Source organism: Pseudophryne corroboree, chromosome 3, assembly GCF_028390025.1.
Source record: "Pseudophryne corroboree isolate aPseCor3 chromosome 3, aPseCor3.hap2, whole genome shotgun sequence".
Taxonomy (NCBI): Eukaryota; Metazoa; Chordata; class Amphibia; order Anura; family Myobatrachidae; genus Pseudophryne; species Pseudophryne corroboree.
In genome coordinates, this window is record NC_086446.1 from 118,044,672 (window position 1) to 118,060,011 (window position 15,340).

Consider the following 15,340-nt stretch of genomic DNA (forward strand, 5'->3'; position numbering starts at 1 on the left):
GTTCTAACAGAAACCACAAAGCTCATCTACAGCCATGCCACACTGGATACGCCCAATCTCATCTGATCTTGGAAGCTAAGCAGTGTTGGGCCTGGTTAGTGCTTGGATGGGAGACCACCTGGGAATACAAGGTGCTGTAGGAATTTTTATACTGCCAACACCGTTCTGTTGATGCATTCCATTTTCAAACGTATTCATTTATGTACCAGTAGTTAGAAGTAGAAAAGTTCTAACAGAAACCACAAATATCATCTACAGCCACACCACACTGGATACGCTCAATCTCATCTGATCTTGGAAGCTAAGCAGTGTTGTGCCTGGTTAGCACTTGGATGGGAGACCACCTGGGAATGCAAGGTGTTGTAAGTATTTTTATACTGCCAACACCGTTCTGTTGATGCATTCCATTTTCAAACTTATTCATTTATGTACCAGTAGTTAGAAGTAGAAAAGTTCTAACAGAAACCACAAAGCTCATCTACAGCCACACCACACTGGATACGCCCAATCTCATCTGATCTTGGAAGTTAAGCAGTGTTGGGCTTGGTTAGTACTTGGATGGGAGACCACCTGGGAATACAAGGTGCTGTAGGTTTTTTTATACTGCCAACACCGTTCTGTTGATGCATTCCATTTTCAAACGTATTCATTTATGTACCAGTAGTTAGAAGTAGAAAAGTTCTATCAGAAACCACAAATATCATCTACAGCCACACCACACTGGATACGCTCAATCTCATCTGATCTTGGAAGCTAAGCAGTGTTGTGCCTGGTTAGCACTTGGATGGGAGACCACCTGGGAATGCAAGGTGTTGTAGGTATTTTTATACTGCCAACACCGTTCTGTTGATGCATTCCATTTTCAAACTTATTCATTTATGTACCAGTAGTTAGAAGTAGAAAAGTTCTAACAGAAACCACAAAGCTCATCTACATCCAAACCATACTGGATGCGCCCAATCTCATCTGATCTTGGAAGCTAAGCAGTGTTGGGCCTGGTTAATACTTGGATGGGAGACCACCTGGGAATACAAGGTGCTGTAGGTATTTTTATACTGCCAACCCTGTTCTGTTGATGCATTCCATTTTCAAACTTATTCATTTATGTACCAGTACTTAGAAGTAGAAAAGTTCTAACAGAAACCACAAAGCTGGTCTACAGCCACACCACAGTGGATATGCCCAATCTTATCTGATCTTGGAAACTGAGCAGTGTTGGGCCTGGTTAATACTTGGATGGGAGACCACCTAGGAATACAAGGTGCTGTAGCTACTCTTATACTGCCAACACTGTTCTGTTGATGCATTCCATTTTCAAACTTATTCATTTATGTACCAGTAGTTAGAAGTAGAAAAGTTCTAACAGAAACCACAAAGCTGGTCTACAGCCACACCACACTGGATACGCCCAATCTCATCTGATCTTGGAAGCTAAGCAGTGTTGGGCCTGGTTAGTACTTGAATGGGAGACCACCTGGGAAAACAAGGTGTTGTAGGTATTTTTATACTGCCAACACCGTTCTGTTGATGCATTCCATTTTCAAACTTATTCATTTATGTACCAGTAGTTAGAAGTAGAAAAGTTCTAACAGAAACCACAGAGCTGGCCTACAACCACACCACACTGGATACGCCCAATCTCATCTGATCTTGGAAGCTAAGCAGTGTTGGGCCTGGTTAGTACTTGAATGGGAGACCACCTGGGAATACAAGGTGTTGTAGGTATTTTTATACTGCCAACACCGTTCTGTTGATGCATTCCATTTTCAAACTTATTCATTTATGTACCAGTAGTTAGAAGTAGAAAAGTTCTAACAGAAACCACAAAACTCATCTACAGCCACGCCACACTGGATACGCCCAATCTCATCTGATCTTGGAAGCTAAGCAGTGTTGGGCCTGGTTAGTACTTGGATGGGAGACCACCTGGGAATACAAGGTGCTGTAGGTATTTTTATACTGCCAACCCTGTTCTGTTGATGCATTCCATTTTCAAACTTATTCATTTATGTACCAGTACTTAGAAGTAGAAAAGTTCTAACAGAAACCACAAAGCTGGTCTACAGCCACACCACAGTGGATATGCCCAATCTTATCTGATCTTGGAAACTGAGCAGTGTTGGGCCTGGTTAATACTTGAATGGGAGACCACCTAGGAATACAAGGTGCTGCAGTTACTCTTATACTGCCAACACTGTTCTGTTGATGCATTCCATTTTCAAACTTATTCATTTATGTACCAGTAGTTAGAAGTAGAAAAGTTCTAACAGAAACCACAAAGCTGGTCTACAGCCACACCACACTGGATACGCCCAAACTCATCTGATCTTGGAAACTAAGCAGTGTTGGGCCTGGTTAGTACTTGAATGGGAGACCACCTGGGAAAACAAGGTGTTGTAGGTATTTTTATACTGCCAACACCGTTCTGTTGATGCATTCCATTTTCAAACTTATTAATTTATGTACCAGTACTTAGAAGTAGAAAAGTTCTAACAGAAACCACAAAGCTGGTCTACAGCCACACCACAGTGGATATGCCCAATCTTATCTGATCTTGGAAACTGAGCAGTGTTGGGCCTGGTTAATACTTGGATGGGAGACCACCTAGGAATACAAGGTACTGTAGCTACTCTTATACTGCCAACACTGTTCTGTTGATGCATTCCATTTTCAAACTTATTCATTTATGTACCAGTAGTTAGAAGTAGAAAAGTTCTAACAGAAACCACAAAACTCATCTACAGCCACGCCACACTGGATACGCCCAATCTCATCTGATCTTGGAAGCTAAGCAGTGTTGGGCTTGGTTAGTACTTGGATGGGAGACCACCTGGGAATACAAGGTGTTGTAGGTATTTTTATACTGCCAACCCTGTTCTGTTAATGCATTCCATTTTCAAACTTATTCATTTATGTACCAGTAGTTAGAAGTAGAAAAGTTCTAACAGAAACCACAAAGCTCATCTACATCCACACCACACTGGATACGCCCAATCTCATCTGATCTTGGAAGCTAAGCAGTGTTGGGCCTCGTTAATACTTTGATGGGAGACCACCTGGGAATACAAGCTGCTGTAGGTGTTTTTATACTGCCAACACCGTTCTGTTGATGCATACCATTTTCAAACTTATTCATTTATGTACCAGTAGTTAGAAGTAGAAAAGTTCTAACAGAAACCACAAAGCTCATTTACATCCACACCACACTGGATACGCCCAATCTCATCTGATCTTGGAAGCTAAGCAGTGTTGGGCCTGGTTAATACTTTGATGGGAGACCACCTGGGAATACAAGGTGCTGTAGGTATTTTTGTACTGCCAACCCTGTTCTGTTGATGCATTCCATTTTCAAACTTATTCATTTATGTACCAGTACTTAGAAATAGAAAAGTTCTAACAGAAACCACAAAGCTGGTCTACAGCCACATCACAGTGGATATGCCCAATCTTATCTGATCTTGGAAACTGAGCAGTGTTGGGCCTGGTTAATACTTGGATGGGAGACCACCTAGGAATACAAGGTGCTGTAGCTACTCTTATACTGCCAACACTGTTCTGTTGATGCATTCCATTTTCAAACTTATTCATTTATGTACCAGTAGTTAGAAGTAGAAAAGTTCTAACAGAAACCACAAAACTCAACTAGAGCCACACCACACTGGATACGCCCAATCTCATCTGATCTTGGAAGCAAAGCAGTGTTGGGCCTGGTTAGTACTGGGATGGGAGACCACCTGGGAATACAAGGTGCTGTAGGTCTTTTTATACTGCCAACACCGTTCTGTTGATGCATTCCATTTTCAAACTTATTTATTTATGTACCAGTGCTTAGAAGAAGAAAAGTTCTAACAGAAACCACAAAGCTCATCTACAGCCACGCCACACTGGATACGCCCAATCTCATCTGATCTTGGAAGCTAAGCAGTGTTGGGCCTGGTTAGTACTTGAATGGGAGACCACCTGGGAATGCAAGGTGTTGTAGGTATTTTTATACTGCCAACACCGTTCTGTTGATGCATTCCATTTTCAAACTTATTCATTTATGTACCAGTAGTTAGAAGTAGAAAAGTTCTAACAGAAACCACAAAACTTATCTAGAGCCACACTACACTGGGTACGCCCAATCTCATCTGATCTTGGAAGCTAAGCAGTGTTGGGCCTGATTAGTACTGGGATGGGAGACCACCTGGGAATACAAGGTGCTGTAGGTATTTTTATACTGCCAACACCGTTCTGTTGATGCATTACTTTTTCAAACTTATTCATTTATGTACCAGTAGTTAGAAGTAGAAAAGTTCTAACAGAAACCACAAAGCTGGTCTACAGCCACACCACAGTGGATATACCCAATCTTATCTGATCTTGGAAACTGAGCAGTGTTGGGCCTGGTTAATACTTGGATGGGAGACCACCTGGGAATACAAGGGGCTGTATGTATTTTTATACTGCCAACACCGTTCTGTTGATGCATTCCATTTACAAACGTATTTATTTATTTATGTACCAGTAGTTAGTAGTAGAAAAGTTCTAACAGAAACCACAAAGCTCATCTACAGCCACACCACACTGGATACGCCCAATCTCATATGATCTTGGAAACTAAGCAGTGTTAGGCCTGGTTAGTACTTGGATGGGAGACCACCTGGGAATACAAGCTGCTGTAGGTGTTTTTATACTGCCAACACCGTTCTGTTGATGCATTCCATTTTCAAACGTATTCATTTATGTACCAGTAGTTAGAAGTAGAAAAGTTCCAACAGAAACCACAAAGCTCATCTACAGCCACACCACACTTGATACACCCAATCTCATCTGATCTTCAAAACTAAGCAGTGTTGGGACTGGTTAGTACTTGGATGGGAGATCACCTGGGAATACAAGGTGCTGTAGGTATTTTTATACTGCCAACACCGTTCTGTTGATGCATTCCATTTTCAAACTTATTCATTTATGTACCAGTAGTTAGAAGTAGAAAAGTTCTAACAGAAACCACAAAGCTCATCTACAGCCACACCACACCACACTGTATACACCAAATCTCATCTGATCTTGGAAGCTAAGCAGTGTTGGGCCTGGTTAGTACTTGGATGGGAGACCACCTGGGAATACAAGGTGCTGTAGGTATTTTTATACTGCCAACACCGTTCTGTTGATGCTTTCCATTTTCAAACTTATTCATTTATGTACCAGTAGTTAGAAGTAGAAAAGTTCTAACAGAAACCACAAAGCTCATCTACAGCCACACCACACTGGATTCACCAAATCTCATCTAAACTTGGAAGCTAAGCAGTGTTGGGCCTGGTTAGTACTTGGATTGGAGACCACCTGGGATTACAAGGTGCTGTAGGTATTTTTATACTGCCAACACCGTTCTGTTGATGCATTCCATTTTCAAACTTATTCATTTATGTACCAGTAGTTAGAAGTAGAAAAGTTCTAACAGAAACCACAAAACTCATCTACAGCTATACCACACTGGATACGCCCAATCTCATCAGATCTTGGAAGCTAAGCAGTGTTGGGCCTGGTTAGTACTTGGATGGGAGACCTCCTGGGAATACAAGGTGCTGTAGGTTTTCTTATACTGCAAACACCGTTCTGTTGATGCATTCCATTTTCAAACTTATTAATTTATGTACCAGTAGTTAGAAGTAGAAAAGTTCTAACAGAAACCACAAAGCTCATCTACAGCCACACTACACTGTATACACCAAATCTCATCTGATCTTGGAAGCTAAGCAGTGTTGGGCCTGGTTAGTACTTGGATGGGAGACCACCTGGGAATACAATGTGCTGTAGGTATTTTTATACTGCCAACACCGTTCTGTTGATGCATTCCATTTTCAATCTTATTCATTTATGTACCAGTAGTTAGAAGTAGAAAAGTTCTAACAGAAACCACAAAGCTCATCTATAGCCACACCACACTTGATACACCCAATCTCATCTGATCTTCAAAACTAAGCAGTGTTGGGCCTGGTTAGTACTTGGATGGGAGACCACCTGGGAATACAAGGTGCTGTAGGTATTTTTATACTGCCAACACCGTTCTGTTGATGCATTCCATTTTCAAACGTATTCATTTATGTACCAGTAGTTAGAAGTAAAAAGTTCTAACAGAAACCACAAAGCTCATCTACAGCCACACCACACTAGATACGACCAATCTCATCTGATCTTGGAAGCTAATCAGTGTTGGGCCTGGATAGTACTTGTATGGGAGACCACCTGGGAATACAAGGTGCTGTAGGTATTTTTATACTGCCAACACCGTTCTGTTGATGCATTCCATTTTCAAACTTATTCATTTATGTACCAGTAGTTAGAAGTAGAAAAGTTCTAACAGAAACCACAGAACTCATCTACAGCTATACCACACTGGATACGCCCAATCTCATCAGATCTTGGAAGCTAAGCAGTGTTGGGCCTGGTTAGTACTTGGATGGGAGACCTCCTGGGAATACAAGGTGCTGTAGGTTTTCTTATACTGCAAACACCGTTCTGTTGATGCATTCCATTTTCAAACTTATTAATTTATGTACCAGTAGTTAGAAGTAGAAAAGTTCTAACAGAAACCACAAAGCTCATCTACAGCCACACTACACTGTATACACCAAATCTCATCTGATCTTGGAAGCTAAGCAGTGTTGGGCCTGGTTAGTACTTGGATGGGAGACCACCTGGGAATACAATGTGCTGTAGGTATTTTTACACTGCCAACACCGTTTTGTTGATGCATTCCATTTTCAATCTTATTCATTTATGTACCAGTAGTTAGAAGTAGAAAAGTTCTAACAGAAACCACAAAGCTCATCTATAGCCACACCACACTTGATACACCCAATCTCATCTGATCTTCAAAACTAAGCAGTGTTGGGCCTGGTTAGTACTTGGATGGGAGACCACCTGGGAATACAAGGTGCTGTAGGTATTTTTATACTGCCAACACCGTTCTGTTGATGCATTCCATTTTCAAACGTATTCATTTATGTACCAGTAGTTAGAAGTAAAAAGTTCTAACAGAAACCACAAAGCTCATCTACAGCCACACCACACTAGATACGACCAATCTCATCTGATCTTGGAAGCTAATCAGTGTTGGGCCTGGATAGTACTTGTATGGGAGACCACCTGGGAATACAAGGTGCTGTAGGTATTTTTATACTGCCAACACCGTTCTGTTGATGCATTCCATTTTCAATCTTATTCATTTATGTACCAGTAGTTAGAAGTAGAAAAGTTCTAACAGAAACCACAAAGCTCATCTATAGCCACACCACACTTGATACACCCAATCTCATCTGATCTTCAAAACTAAGCAGTGTTGGGCCTGGTTAGTACTTGGATGGGAGACCACCTGGGAATACAAGGTGCTGTAGGTATTTTTATACTGTCAACACCGTTCTGTTGATGCATTCCATTTTCAAACTTATTCATTTATGTACCAGTAGTTAGAAGTAGAAAAGTTCTAACAGAAACCACAAAGCTCATCTACAGTCACACCACACTGGATACGCCCAATCTCATCTGATCTTGGAAGCTAAGCAGTGTTGGGCCTGGTTAGTACTTGTATGGGAGACCACCTGGGAATACAATGTGCTGTAGGTATTTTTATACTGCCAACACCGTTCTGTTGATGCATTCCATTTTCAAACTTATTCATTTATGTACCAGTAGTTAGAAGTAGAAAAGTTCTAACAGAAACCACAAAGCTCATCTACAGCCACACCACACTGGGTACACCAAATCTCATCTGATCTTGGAAGCTAAGCAGTGTTTGGCTTGGTTAGTACATGGATGGGAGATCACCTGGGAATACAAGGTGCTGCAGGTATTTTTATACTGCCAACACCGTTCTGTTGATGCATTCCATTTTCAAACTTATTCATTTATGTACCAGTAGTTAGAAGTAGAAAAGTTCTAACAGAAACCACAAAGCTCATCTACAGCCACACCACACTTGATACACCCAATCTCATCTGATCTTCAAAACTAAGCAGTGTTGGGACTGGTTAGTACTTGGATGGGAGATCACCTGGGAATACAAGGTGCTGTAGGTATTTTTATACTGTCAACACCGTTCTGTTGATGCATTCCATTTTCAAACTTATTCATTTATGTACCAGTAGTTAGAAGTAGAAAAGTTCTAACAGAAACTACAAAGCTCATCTACAGTCACACCACACTGGATACGCCCAATCTCATCTGATCTTGGAAGCTAAGCAGTGTTGGGCCTGGTTAGTACTTGGATGGGAGACCACCTGGGAATACAATGTGCTGTAGGTATTTTTATACTGCCAACACCGTTCTGTTGATGCATTCCATTTTCAATCTTATTCATTTATGTACCAGTAGTTAGAACTAGAAAAGTTCTAACAGAAACCACAAAGCTCATCTACAGCCACACCACACTGGCTACGCCCAATCTCATCTTATCTTGGAAGCTAAGCAGTGTTTGTCCTGGTTAGTACTTGGATGGGAGATCACCTGGGAATACAAGGTGCTGTAGGTATTTTTATACTGCCAACACCGTTCTGTTGATGCATTCCATTTTCAAACTTATTAATTTATGTACCAGTAGTTAGAAGTAGAAAAGTTCTAACAGAAACCACAAAGCTCATCTACAGCCACACTACACTGTATACACCAAATCTCATCTGATCTTGGAAGCTAAGCAGTGTTGGGCCTGGTTAGTACTTGGATGGGAGACCACCTGGGAATACAATGTGCTGTAGGTATTTTTATACTGCCAACACCGTTCTGTTGATGCATTCCAATTTCAATCTTATACATTTATGTACCAGTAGTTAGAAGTAAAAAGTTCTAACAGAAACCACAAAGCTCATCTACAGCCACACCACACTAGATACGACCAATCTCATCTGATCTTGGAAGCTAATCAGTGTTGGGCCTGGATAGTACTTGTATGGGAGACCACCTGGGAATACAAGGTGCTGTAGGTATTTTTATACTGCCAACACCGTTCTGTTGATGCATTCCATTTTCAAACTTATTCATTTATGTACCAGTAGTTAGAAGTAGAAAAGTTCTAACAGAAACTACAAATATCATCTACAGCCATACCACACTGGATACGCTCAATCTCATCTGATCTTGGAAGCTAAGCAGTGTTGTGCCTGGTTAGCACTTAGATGGGAGACCACCTGGGAATACAAGATGCTGTAGGTATTTTTTATACTGCCAACACCGTTCTGTTGATGCATTCCATTTTCAAACTTATTCATTTATGTACCAGTAGTTAGAAGTAGAAAAGTTCTAACAGAAACCACAAAGCTCATCTACATCCACACCACACTGGATACGCCCAATCTCATCTGATCTTGGAAGCTAAGCAGTGTTGGGCCTGGTTAATACTTTGATGGGAGACCACCTGGGAATACAAGCTGCTGTAGGTGTTTTTATACTGCCAACACCGTTCTGTTGATGCATACCATTTTCAAACTTATTCATTTATGTACCAGTAGTTAGAAGTAGAAAAGTTCTAACAGAAACCACAAAGCACATCTACATCCACACCACACTGGATACGCCCAATCTCATCTGATCTTGGAAGCTAAGCAGTGTTGGGCCTGGTTAATACTTTGATGGGAGAACACCTGGGAATACAAGGTGCTGTAGGTATTTTTGTACTGCCAACCCTGTTCTGTTGATGCATTCCATTTTCAAACTTATTCATTTATGTACCAGTACTTAGAAGTAGAAAAGTTCTAACAGAAACCACAAAGCTGGTCTACAGCCTTACCACAGTGGATATGCCCAATCTTATCTGATCTTGGAAACTGAGCAGTGTTGGGCCTGGTTAATACTTGGATGGGAGACCACCTAGGAATACAAGGTGCTGTAGCTACTCTTATACTGCCAACACTGTTCTGTTGATGCATTCCATTTTCAAACTTATTCATTTATGTACCAGTAGTTAGAAGTAGAAAAGTTCTAACAGAAACCGCAAAGCTGGTCTACAGCCACACCACTCTGGATACACCCAATTTCATCTGATCTTGGAAGCTAAGCAGTGTTGGGCCTGGTTAGTGCTTGGATGGGAGACCACCTGGGAATACAAGGTGCTGTAGGAATTTTTATAATGCCAACACCGTACTGTTGATGCATTCCATTTTCAAACTTATTCATTTATGTACCAGTACTTAGAAGAAGAAAAGTTCTAACAGAAACCACAAATATTATCTACAGCCACACCACACTGGATACGCCCAATCTCATCTGATCTTGGAAGCTAAGCAGTGTTGGGCCTGGTTAAAACTTTGATGGGAGACCACCTGGGAATACAAGGTGATGTAGGTATTTTTGTACTGCCAACCCTGTTCTGTTGATGCATTCCATTTTCAAACTTATTCATTTATGTACCAGTACTTAGAAGTAGAAAAGTTCTAACAGAAACCACAAAGCTGGTCTACAGCCACACCACAGTGGATATGCCCAATCTTATCTGATCTTGGAAACTGAGCAGTGTTGGGCCTGGTTAATACTTGGATGGGAGACCACCTAGGAATACAAGGTGCTGTAGCTACTCTTATACTGCCAACACTGTTCTGTTGATGCATTCCATTTTCAAACTTATTCATTTATGTACCAGTAGTTAGAAGTAGAAAAGTTCTAACAGAAACCACAAAGCTGGTCTACAGCCACACCACACTGGATAGGCCCATCTCATCTGATCTTGGAAGCTAAGCAGTGTTGGGCCTGGTTAGTCCTTGAATGGGAGACCACCTGGGAATGCAAGGTGTTGTAGGTATTTTTATACTGCCAACACCGTTCTGTTGATGCATTCCATTTTCAAACTTATTCATTTAAGTACCAGTAGTTAGAAGTAGAAAAGTTCTAACAGAAACCACAAATATCATCTACAGCCACACCACACTGGATACGCTCAATTTCATCTGATCTTGGAAGCTAAGCAGTGTTGTGCCTGGTTAGCACTTGGATGGGAGACCACCTGGGAATACAAGATGCTGTAGGTATTTTTATACTGCCAACACCGTTCTGTTGATGCATTCCATTTTCAAACTTATTCATTTATGTACCAGTACTTAGAAGTAGAAAAGTTCTAACAGAAACCACATAGCTGGTCTACAGCCACACCACAGTGGATATGCCCAATCTTATCTGATCTTGGAAACTGAGCAGTGTTGGGCCTGGTTAGTACTTGGATGGGAGACCACCTGGGAATACAAGGTGCTGTAGGTATTTTTATACTGCCAACACCGTTCTGTTGATGTATTCCATTTACAAACTTATTTATTTATTTATGTACCAGTAGTTAGTAGTAGAAAAGTTCTAACAGAAACCACAAAGCTCATCTACAGCCACACCACACTGGATACGCCCAATCTCATCTGATCTTGGAAACTAAGCAGTGTTGGGCCTGGTTAGTACTTGGATGGGAAACCACCTGGGAATACAAGGTGCTGTAGGTATTTTTATACTGCCAACACCGTTCTGTTGACGCATTCAATTTTCAAACTTATTCATTTATGTACCAGTACTTAGAAGTAGAAAAGTTCTAACAGAAACCACAAAGCTCAGCTACAGACACATCATACTGGATACGCCCAATCTCATCTGATCTTGGAAGCTAAGCAGTGTTGGGATTGGTTAGTACTTGGATGGGCGACCACCTGGAAATACAAGGAGCTGTAGAAATTTTTATACTGCCAACACCGTTCTGTTGATGCATTCCATTTTCAAACTTTTTAATTTATGTACCAGAAGTTTGAAGTAGAAAAGTTCTCACAGAAAGCGCAAAGCTCATCTACAGCCACACCATGCTGGATACGCCCAATCTCATCTGATCTTGGAAGTAAAACAGTGTTGGGCCTGGTTAGCACTTGGATGGGAGACCACCTGGGAATGCAAGGTGCTGTAGGTATTTTTATACTGCCAACACCGTTCTGTTGATGCATTCCATTTTCAAACTTATTCATTTATGTACCAGTAGTTAGAAGTAGAAAAGTTCTAACAGAAACCACAAAACTCATCTACAGCTACACCACACTGGATACGCCCAATCTCATCTGATGTTGGAAGCTAAGCAGAGTTGGTTCTGGTTAGTACTTGGATGGAAGACCACCTAGGAATACAAGGTGCTGTAGCTACTCTTATACTGCCAACACTGTTCTGTTGATGCATTCCATTTTCAAACTTATTCATGTATGTACCAGTAGTTAGAAGTAGAAAAGTTCTAACATAAACCACAAAGCTCATCTACAGCCACACCACACTGCGTACGCCCAATCTCATCTGATCTTGGAAGCTAAGCAGTGTTTGGCCTGGTTAGTACTTGGATGGGAGACCACCTGGGAATACAAGGTGCTGTACGTATTTTTATACTGCCAACACCGTTCTGTTGATGCATTCCATTTTCAAACTTATTAATTTATGTACCAGTAGTTAGAAGTAGAAAAGTTCTAACAGAAGCCACAAAGCTCATCTACAGCCACACCACACTGTATACACCAAATCTCATCTGATCTTGGAAGCTAATCAGTGTTGGGCCTGGTTAGTACTTGGATGGGAGACCACCTGGGAATACAAGGTGCTGTAGGTATTTTTATACTGCCAACACCGTTCTGTTGATGCATTCCATTTTCAATCTTATTCATTTATGTACCAGTAGTTAGAAGTAGAAAAGTTCTAACAGAAACCACAAAGCTCATCTACAGCCACACCACACTTGATACACCCAATCTCATCTGATCTTCAAAACTAATCAGTGTTGGGCCTGGATAGTACTTGTATGGGAGACCACATGGGAATACAAGGTGCTGTAGGTATTTCTATACTGCCAACACAGTTCTGTTGATGCATTCCATTTTCAAACTTATTCATTTATTTACCAGTATTTAGAAGTAGAAAAGTTCTAACAGAAACCAGAAAGCTCATCTACAGCCACACCATACTGGATTCGCCCAATCTCATCTGATCTTGGAAGCTAATCAGTGTTGGGCCTGGTTAGTACTTGGATGGGAGACCACTTGGGAATACAAGGTGCTACAGATATTTTTATACTTTCAAACACCGTTCTGTTGCTGCATTCCATTTTCAAACTTATTCATGTATGTACCAGTAGTTAGAACTAGAAAAGTTCTAACAGAAACCACAAAGCTCATCTACAGCCACACCACACTGGCTACGCCCAATCTCATTTTATCTTGGAAGCTAAGCAGTGTTTGTCCTGGTTAGTACTTGGATGGGAGATCACCTGGGAATACAAGGTGCTGTAGGTATTTTTATACTGCCAACACCGTTCTGTTGATGCATTCCATTTTCAAACTTATTCATTTATGTACCAGTAGTTAGAAGTAGAAAAGTTCTTACAGAAACCACAAAGCTCATCTACAGCCACACCACACTTGATACACCCAATCTCATCTGATCTTCAAAACTAAGCAGTGTTGGGACTGGTTAGTACTTGGATGGGAGATCACCTGGTAATACAAGGTGCTGTAGGTATTTTTATACTGCCAACACCGTTCTGTTGATGCATTCCATTTTCAAACTTATTAATTTATGTACCAGTAGTTAGAAGTAGAAAAGTTCTAACAGAAACCACAAAGCTCATATACAGCCACACCACACCACACTGTATACACCAAATCTCATCTAATCTTGGAAGCTAAGCAGTGTTGGGCCTGGTTAGTACTTGGATGGGAGACCACCTGGGAATACAAGGTGCTGTAGGTATTTTTATACTGCCAACACCGTTCTGTTGATGCATTCCATTTTCAAACTTATTCATTTATGTACCAGTAGTTAGAAGTAAAAAGTTCTAACAGAAACCACAAAGCTCATCTACAGCCACACCACACTAGATACGACCAATCTCATCTGATCTTGGAAGCTAATCAGTGTTGGGCCTGGTTAGTACTTGGATGGGAGACCACCTGGGAATACAATGTGCTGTAGATATTTTTATACTGCAAACACCGTTCTGTTGCTGCATTCCATTTTCAAACTTATTCATGTATGTACCAGTAGTTAGAAGTAGAAAAGTTCTAACAGAAACCACAAAGCTCATCTACAGCCACACCACACTGGGTACACCAAATCTCATCTGATCTTGGAAGCTAAGCAGTGTTTGGCTTGGTTAGTACATGGATGGGAGATCACCTGGGAATACAAGGTGCTGCAGGTATTTTTATACTGCCAACACCGTTCTGTTGATGCATTCCATTTTCAAACTTATTCATTTATGTACCAGTAGTTAGAAGTAGAAAAGTTCTAACAGAAACCACAAAGCTCATCTACAGCCACACCACACTTGATACACCCAATCTCATCTGATCTTCAAAACTAAGCAGTGTTGGGACTGGTTAGTACTTGGATGGGAGATCACCTGGGAATACAAGGTGCTGTAGGTATTTTTATACTGTCAACACCGTTCTGTTGATGCATTCCATTTTCAAACTTATTCATTTATGTACCAGTAGTTAGAAGTAGAAAAGTTCTAACAGAAACCACAAAGCTCATCTACAGTCACACCACACTGGATACGCCCAATCTCATCTGATCTTGGAAGCTAAGCAGTGTTGGGTCTGGTTAGTACTTGGGTGGGAGACCACCTGGGAATACAATGTGCTGTAGGTATTTTTATACTGCCAACACCGTTCTGTTGATGCATTCCATTTTCAATCTTATTCATTTATGTACCAGTAGTTAGAACTAGAAAAGTTCCAACAGAAACCACAAAGCTCATCTACAGCCACACCACACTTGATACACCCAATCTCATCTGATCTTCAAAACTAAGCAGTGTTGGGACTGGTTAGTACTTGGATGGGAGATCACCTGGGAATACAAGGTGCTGTAGGTATTTTTATACTGTCAACACCGTTCTGTTGATGCATTCCATTTTCAAACTTATTCATTTATGTACCAGTAGTTAGAAGTAGAAAAGTTCTAACAGAAACCACAAAGCTCATCTACAGCCACACCACACCACACTGTATACACCAAATCTCATCTGATCTTGGAAGCTAAGCAGTGTTGGGCCTGGTTAGTACTTGGATGGGAGACCACCTGGGAATACAAGGTGCTGTAGGTATTTTTATACTGCCAACACCGTTCTGTTGATGCTTTCCATTTTCAAACTTATTCATTTATGTACCAGTAGTTAGAAGTAGAAAAGTTCTAACAGAAACCACAAAGCTCATCTACAGCCACACCACACTGGATTCACCAAATCTCATCTAAACTTGGAAGCTAAGCAGTGTTGGGCCTGGTTAGTACTTGGATTGGAGACCACCTGGGATTACAAGGTGCTGTAGGTATTTTTATACTGCCAACACCGTTCTGTTGATGCATT

At 41.1% G+C, this 15,340-nt stretch overlaps 12 non-coding genes and 56 pseudogenes across 12 annotated transcripts; all 68 read left to right on the plus strand.

The window, feature by feature from the left end:
* The first annotated feature begins 24 nt into the window (after window positions 1-24).
* Window positions 25-143, plus strand: LOC134885801 (5S ribosomal RNA). Its single transcript, XR_010169905.1, has one exon. It is a non-coding gene; the product is annotated as a 5S ribosomal RNA (ribosomal RNA).
* A 107-nt stretch (window positions 144-250) lies between these two features.
* LOC134896374 (5S ribosomal RNA) lies at window positions 251-369 on the plus strand (annotated as a pseudogene).
* Window positions 370-476: 107 nt separating this feature from the next.
* LOC134901102 (5S ribosomal RNA) lies at window positions 477-595 on the plus strand. The gene has a single exon (XR_010174596.1). It is a non-coding gene; the product is annotated as a 5S ribosomal RNA (ribosomal RNA).
* A 107-nt stretch (window positions 596-702) lies between these two features.
* On the plus strand, window positions 703-821 carry LOC134895179 (5S ribosomal RNA; annotated as a pseudogene).
* Window positions 822-928: 107 nt separating this feature from the next.
* LOC134889748 (5S ribosomal RNA) lies at window positions 929-1,047 on the plus strand (annotated as a pseudogene).
* A 107-nt stretch (window positions 1,048-1,154) lies between these two features.
* Window positions 1,155-1,273, plus strand: LOC134897335 (5S ribosomal RNA; annotated as a pseudogene).
* Window positions 1,274-1,380: 107 nt separating this feature from the next.
* LOC135070042 (5S ribosomal RNA) lies at window positions 1,381-1,499 on the plus strand. The gene has a single exon (XR_010256216.1). It is a non-coding gene; the product is annotated as a 5S ribosomal RNA (ribosomal RNA).
* Window positions 1,500-1,606: 107 nt separating this feature from the next.
* On the plus strand, window positions 1,607-1,725 carry LOC135062530 (5S ribosomal RNA). Its single transcript, XR_010248876.1, has one exon. It is a non-coding gene; the product is annotated as a 5S ribosomal RNA (ribosomal RNA).
* A 107-nt stretch (window positions 1,726-1,832) lies between these two features.
* Window positions 1,833-1,951, plus strand: LOC135062912 (5S ribosomal RNA). Its single transcript, XR_010249256.1, has one exon. It is a non-coding gene; the product is annotated as a 5S ribosomal RNA (ribosomal RNA).
* A 107-nt stretch (window positions 1,952-2,058) lies between these two features.
* Window positions 2,059-2,177, plus strand: LOC134898324 (5S ribosomal RNA; annotated as a pseudogene).
* A 107-nt stretch (window positions 2,178-2,284) lies between these two features.
* Window positions 2,285-2,403, plus strand: LOC134892845 (5S ribosomal RNA; annotated as a pseudogene).
* Window positions 2,404-2,510: 107 nt separating this feature from the next.
* On the plus strand, window positions 2,511-2,629 carry LOC134897941 (5S ribosomal RNA; annotated as a pseudogene).
* Window positions 2,630-2,736: 107 nt separating this feature from the next.
* On the plus strand, window positions 2,737-2,855 carry LOC135070878 (5S ribosomal RNA). The gene has a single exon (XR_010257029.1). It is a non-coding gene; the product is annotated as a 5S ribosomal RNA (ribosomal RNA).
* A 107-nt stretch (window positions 2,856-2,962) lies between these two features.
* On the plus strand, window positions 2,963-3,081 carry LOC134894958 (5S ribosomal RNA; annotated as a pseudogene).
* A 107-nt stretch (window positions 3,082-3,188) lies between these two features.
* LOC134890706 (5S ribosomal RNA) lies at window positions 3,189-3,307 on the plus strand (annotated as a pseudogene).
* A 107-nt stretch (window positions 3,308-3,414) lies between these two features.
* On the plus strand, window positions 3,415-3,533 carry LOC134897969 (5S ribosomal RNA; annotated as a pseudogene).
* A 107-nt stretch (window positions 3,534-3,640) lies between these two features.
* Window positions 3,641-3,759, plus strand: LOC135070266 (5S ribosomal RNA). Its single transcript, XR_010256437.1, has one exon. It is a non-coding gene; the product is annotated as a 5S ribosomal RNA (ribosomal RNA).
* Window positions 3,760-3,866: 107 nt separating this feature from the next.
* On the plus strand, window positions 3,867-3,985 carry LOC134886933 (5S ribosomal RNA; annotated as a pseudogene).
* Window positions 3,986-4,092: 107 nt separating this feature from the next.
* LOC134888104 (5S ribosomal RNA) lies at window positions 4,093-4,211 on the plus strand (annotated as a pseudogene).
* Window positions 4,212-4,318: 107 nt separating this feature from the next.
* LOC134897488 (5S ribosomal RNA) lies at window positions 4,319-4,437 on the plus strand (annotated as a pseudogene).
* A 111-nt stretch (window positions 4,438-4,548) lies between these two features.
* Window positions 4,549-4,667, plus strand: LOC134894816 (5S ribosomal RNA; annotated as a pseudogene).
* A 107-nt stretch (window positions 4,668-4,774) lies between these two features.
* LOC134896715 (5S ribosomal RNA) lies at window positions 4,775-4,893 on the plus strand (annotated as a pseudogene).
* Window positions 4,894-5,000: 107 nt separating this feature from the next.
* Window positions 5,001-5,124, plus strand: LOC134892869 (5S ribosomal RNA; annotated as a pseudogene).
* Window positions 5,125-5,231: 107 nt separating this feature from the next.
* Window positions 5,232-5,350, plus strand: LOC134896074 (5S ribosomal RNA; annotated as a pseudogene).
* Window positions 5,351-5,457: 107 nt separating this feature from the next.
* Window positions 5,458-5,576, plus strand: LOC134896145 (5S ribosomal RNA). The gene has a single exon (XR_010171982.1). It is a non-coding gene; the product is annotated as a 5S ribosomal RNA (ribosomal RNA).
* Window positions 5,577-5,683: 107 nt separating this feature from the next.
* On the plus strand, window positions 5,684-5,802 carry LOC134890904 (5S ribosomal RNA; annotated as a pseudogene).
* Window positions 5,803-5,909: 107 nt separating this feature from the next.
* Window positions 5,910-6,028, plus strand: LOC134893803 (5S ribosomal RNA; annotated as a pseudogene).
* Window positions 6,029-6,134: 106 nt separating this feature from the next.
* LOC134893546 (5S ribosomal RNA) lies at window positions 6,135-6,253 on the plus strand (annotated as a pseudogene).
* Window positions 6,254-6,360: 107 nt separating this feature from the next.
* LOC134896261 (5S ribosomal RNA) lies at window positions 6,361-6,479 on the plus strand. The gene has a single exon (XR_010171993.1). It is a non-coding gene; the product is annotated as a 5S ribosomal RNA (ribosomal RNA).
* Window positions 6,480-6,586: 107 nt separating this feature from the next.
* Window positions 6,587-6,705, plus strand: LOC134890905 (5S ribosomal RNA; annotated as a pseudogene).
* A 107-nt stretch (window positions 6,706-6,812) lies between these two features.
* On the plus strand, window positions 6,813-6,931 carry LOC134893804 (5S ribosomal RNA; annotated as a pseudogene).
* A 106-nt stretch (window positions 6,932-7,037) lies between these two features.
* Window positions 7,038-7,156, plus strand: LOC134893547 (5S ribosomal RNA; annotated as a pseudogene).
* A 107-nt stretch (window positions 7,157-7,263) lies between these two features.
* On the plus strand, window positions 7,264-7,382 carry LOC134893805 (5S ribosomal RNA; annotated as a pseudogene).
* Window positions 7,383-7,489: 107 nt separating this feature from the next.
* Window positions 7,490-7,608, plus strand: LOC134888049 (5S ribosomal RNA; annotated as a pseudogene).
* Window positions 7,609-7,715: 107 nt separating this feature from the next.
* LOC134896944 (5S ribosomal RNA) lies at window positions 7,716-7,834 on the plus strand (annotated as a pseudogene).
* A 107-nt stretch (window positions 7,835-7,941) lies between these two features.
* LOC134896717 (5S ribosomal RNA) lies at window positions 7,942-8,060 on the plus strand (annotated as a pseudogene).
* Window positions 8,061-8,167: 107 nt separating this feature from the next.
* Window positions 8,168-8,286, plus strand: LOC135070388 (5S ribosomal RNA). Its single transcript, XR_010256554.1, has one exon. It is a non-coding gene; the product is annotated as a 5S ribosomal RNA (ribosomal RNA).
* Window positions 8,287-8,393: 107 nt separating this feature from the next.
* LOC134896517 (5S ribosomal RNA) lies at window positions 8,394-8,512 on the plus strand (annotated as a pseudogene).
* Window positions 8,513-8,619: 107 nt separating this feature from the next.
* Window positions 8,620-8,738, plus strand: LOC134890906 (5S ribosomal RNA; annotated as a pseudogene).
* Window positions 8,739-8,844: 106 nt separating this feature from the next.
* On the plus strand, window positions 8,845-8,963 carry LOC134893548 (5S ribosomal RNA; annotated as a pseudogene).
* Window positions 8,964-9,070: 107 nt separating this feature from the next.
* Window positions 9,071-9,189, plus strand: LOC134894969 (5S ribosomal RNA; annotated as a pseudogene).
* A 108-nt stretch (window positions 9,190-9,297) lies between these two features.
* LOC134894045 (5S ribosomal RNA) lies at window positions 9,298-9,416 on the plus strand (annotated as a pseudogene).
* Window positions 9,417-9,523: 107 nt separating this feature from the next.
* On the plus strand, window positions 9,524-9,642 carry LOC134894074 (5S ribosomal RNA; annotated as a pseudogene).
* A 107-nt stretch (window positions 9,643-9,749) lies between these two features.
* LOC134897441 (5S ribosomal RNA) lies at window positions 9,750-9,868 on the plus strand (annotated as a pseudogene).
* A 107-nt stretch (window positions 9,869-9,975) lies between these two features.
* Window positions 9,976-10,094, plus strand: LOC134890498 (5S ribosomal RNA; annotated as a pseudogene).
* A 107-nt stretch (window positions 10,095-10,201) lies between these two features.
* On the plus strand, window positions 10,202-10,320 carry LOC134894588 (5S ribosomal RNA; annotated as a pseudogene).
* A 107-nt stretch (window positions 10,321-10,427) lies between these two features.
* Window positions 10,428-10,546, plus strand: LOC134897336 (5S ribosomal RNA; annotated as a pseudogene).
* Window positions 10,547-10,653: 107 nt separating this feature from the next.
* LOC134897785 (5S ribosomal RNA) lies at window positions 10,654-10,771 on the plus strand (annotated as a pseudogene).
* Window positions 10,772-10,878: 107 nt separating this feature from the next.
* Window positions 10,879-10,997, plus strand: LOC134896438 (5S ribosomal RNA; annotated as a pseudogene).
* A 107-nt stretch (window positions 10,998-11,104) lies between these two features.
* LOC134894782 (5S ribosomal RNA) lies at window positions 11,105-11,223 on the plus strand (annotated as a pseudogene).
* Window positions 11,224-11,334: 111 nt separating this feature from the next.
* Window positions 11,335-11,453, plus strand: LOC135071057 (5S ribosomal RNA). The gene has a single exon (XR_010257199.1). It is a non-coding gene; the product is annotated as a 5S ribosomal RNA (ribosomal RNA).
* A 107-nt stretch (window positions 11,454-11,560) lies between these two features.
* On the plus strand, window positions 11,561-11,679 carry LOC134898048 (5S ribosomal RNA; annotated as a pseudogene).
* A 107-nt stretch (window positions 11,680-11,786) lies between these two features.
* Window positions 11,787-11,905, plus strand: LOC134893455 (5S ribosomal RNA; annotated as a pseudogene).
* A 107-nt stretch (window positions 11,906-12,012) lies between these two features.
* Window positions 12,013-12,131, plus strand: LOC134897246 (5S ribosomal RNA; annotated as a pseudogene).
* Window positions 12,132-12,238: 107 nt separating this feature from the next.
* LOC134893075 (5S ribosomal RNA) lies at window positions 12,239-12,357 on the plus strand (annotated as a pseudogene).
* Window positions 12,358-12,464: 107 nt separating this feature from the next.
* LOC134884966 (5S ribosomal RNA) lies at window positions 12,465-12,583 on the plus strand. The gene has a single exon (XR_010169096.1). It is a non-coding gene; the product is annotated as a 5S ribosomal RNA (ribosomal RNA).
* A 107-nt stretch (window positions 12,584-12,690) lies between these two features.
* LOC134896136 (5S ribosomal RNA) lies at window positions 12,691-12,809 on the plus strand (annotated as a pseudogene).
* A 107-nt stretch (window positions 12,810-12,916) lies between these two features.
* On the plus strand, window positions 12,917-13,035 carry LOC134893765 (5S ribosomal RNA; annotated as a pseudogene).
* A 108-nt stretch (window positions 13,036-13,143) lies between these two features.
* Window positions 13,144-13,262, plus strand: LOC134896858 (5S ribosomal RNA; annotated as a pseudogene).
* A 107-nt stretch (window positions 13,263-13,369) lies between these two features.
* LOC134898027 (5S ribosomal RNA) lies at window positions 13,370-13,488 on the plus strand (annotated as a pseudogene).
* Window positions 13,489-13,595: 107 nt separating this feature from the next.
* On the plus strand, window positions 13,596-13,719 carry LOC134896600 (5S ribosomal RNA; annotated as a pseudogene).
* Window positions 13,720-13,825: 106 nt separating this feature from the next.
* Window positions 13,826-13,944, plus strand: LOC134893871 (5S ribosomal RNA; annotated as a pseudogene).
* Window positions 13,945-14,051: 107 nt separating this feature from the next.
* Window positions 14,052-14,170, plus strand: LOC134896945 (5S ribosomal RNA; annotated as a pseudogene).
* A 107-nt stretch (window positions 14,171-14,277) lies between these two features.
* On the plus strand, window positions 14,278-14,396 carry LOC134896718 (5S ribosomal RNA; annotated as a pseudogene).
* A 107-nt stretch (window positions 14,397-14,503) lies between these two features.
* Window positions 14,504-14,622, plus strand: LOC134889434 (5S ribosomal RNA; annotated as a pseudogene).
* A 107-nt stretch (window positions 14,623-14,729) lies between these two features.
* LOC134896719 (5S ribosomal RNA) lies at window positions 14,730-14,848 on the plus strand (annotated as a pseudogene).
* A 107-nt stretch (window positions 14,849-14,955) lies between these two features.
* LOC134892870 (5S ribosomal RNA) lies at window positions 14,956-15,079 on the plus strand (annotated as a pseudogene).
* Window positions 15,080-15,186: 107 nt separating this feature from the next.
* Window positions 15,187-15,305, plus strand: LOC134896076 (5S ribosomal RNA; annotated as a pseudogene).
* The last annotated feature ends 35 nt before the right edge of the window (window positions 15,306-15,340 follow it).